Source organism: Populus nigra, chromosome 2 (assembly GCF_951802175.1).
Source record: "Populus nigra chromosome 2, ddPopNigr1.1, whole genome shotgun sequence".
In the NCBI taxonomy this organism is placed as follows: Eukaryota; Viridiplantae; Streptophyta; class Magnoliopsida; order Malpighiales; family Salicaceae; genus Populus; species Populus nigra.
In genome coordinates, this window is record NC_084853.1 from 21,373,603 (window position 1) to 21,375,663 (window position 2,061).

Below are 2,061 nucleotides of genomic sequence, written 5' to 3' on the forward strand. Positions count from 1 at the left end.
TGACCCGGCGGCCCGCGACGCGTCATTCAAATCACTGCCCTATCGGCTACAACTGCTGATGGGTGGGATTAGAGGCCTGCCATGGTGGTGAGGGGCGGCGAGGACCGTGAAAGCTAGAGTTTTTCAGAGGCTGCCGGGAAAAAGGCCCCTCGGGTGGCGGGGTGCGAGGACCAGGCGCGTCATTCAATTCTCTTCCCTATCAACTTGGCTCCCGTTGGCGGGATTGGAGGCCTACTGTTTGTTACAGGGCTAAAATCGTCAGGGGAAGAGCTGACGAAACAATGCTGGTTTGGATGCAGGGGGTAGTGTTGGAATCGGCAGCGCGGACAAAATCGGCAAAGTCGACAAAAAAGACTGTTGGTCTGGACATCGGGGCAGCGGCAGCCATGCCGACAGGGGGGGAAATCGGCAGCGCAGATTTGTGCAGCTGCAGGTTCGTCGGGGAAATCGGCAGCGCAGATTTTTCGATGAACATGGGCTGGAAGATGGACTGTCCAGGCCAGGCAGGGAAATTCGTCAAGGGGACACGCTGACGAAACAGCGCTGGTTGAGACACGGTGGGCGCAGTGTTGGAATCGGCAGCGCCGACGAAATCGGCAAAGTCGGCAGAATCGGCAGCGGGTGCTGGCGATGAGTCTGGACGATTTATAGTCCAGGGCTTGATGGAAAAGACTGTTGGTCCAGACAATGGGGCAGTGGCAGCGCGGATTTGTGCAGCTGCAGGTTCGTCGGGGAAAATCGGCAGCGCAGATTTTTCGACGAACAGGGGCTGGGCGCTGGACTGGCCGGGCCAGGCAGGAAAATTCGTCAGGGGGCCACGCTGACGAAAACAGGGGCTGCGGAGTGGAAAATCGGCAGCGCAGATTTTTCGACGAACAGGGGCTGGACCGGCCGGGCCAGGCAGGAAAATTCGTCAGGGGGGCACGCTGACGAAAAGAGGGGCTGCCGCGTGGAAAATCGGCAGCGCAGATTTTTCGACGAACATTCGTCAGGGGGGCACGCTGACGAAAAGAGGGGCTGCCGCGTGGAAAATCGGCAGCGCAGATTTTTCGACGAACATTCGTCAGGGGGGCACGCTGAGGAAAACAGGGGCTGCCGCGTGGAAAATCGGCAGCGCAGATTTTTCGACGAACAGGGGCTGGATGCTGGACCGGCCGGGCCAGGCAGGAAAATTCGTCAGGGGGGCACGCTGACGAAAAGAGGGGCTGCCGCGTGGAAAATCGGCAGCGCAGATTTTTCGACGAACAGGGGCTGGACGCTGGACTGGGCCAGGCAGGAAAATTCGTCAGGGGGGCACGCTGACGAAAACAGGGGCTGCCGCGTGGAATGGCAGCCTACACGCAGATGCGAATTCGGCAGCGCACGATGGCTTGAGCAGGTCATGGGTTCGACTTGGCGCGATCTGAAACCTGGACGAGGGACTGTCGACGCTGGACGAGCCAGCGCGGTGGCCTGTCGTGCCCCGTTCAGGGGGGGCCTGCCGCGGAGACAGCCCTCGCGGGCTCGACAGCGCAGGCCAGCGTCCCCGACGTCGCTGGCCGCGGCAGGCGAGCTGCCGGGGTTCCCGCATTCCTACAAGAAAACGTCGTGCTTTCCACATGAAACCAATCCAGTAAAATCAGCCATATTTTTATGAGGCTGCCCACTGAATTTGGGGTCATTCCGGGCCGGTTCCTAGTTTTGCGGATTTACTCGATTTCTAATGGTAGGAAAATTAAAACAAATACTTCCCGACCTCGAAAAATTCTGGGAAAATTAATGAAGGTGGATTGGATTTTTGCCAACCTCTGTGCAAAATTTCAGCTCAAAATACCAAGAAATGAATTTTTTAGAGGGGGGGTGACAGCTGGGACCTAGTAGTGTCTCCCCCTGCCAGAGCTGCAATGACACTTATTGCTCTTTAGGGAGCCACCAGGCCGGCGCCCCTCAAAGACCACACGCGCGCGCGCGCGCCCGCCCGCGCTGGGCGCTGGGGCGCTGGGGCCTGAGGGCCTGGGCCGCGGCAGGGGCCAGCCCGACGTCGCTGGCCGCGGCAGGCGACAGCCCCTGCTGGCTTGCTCT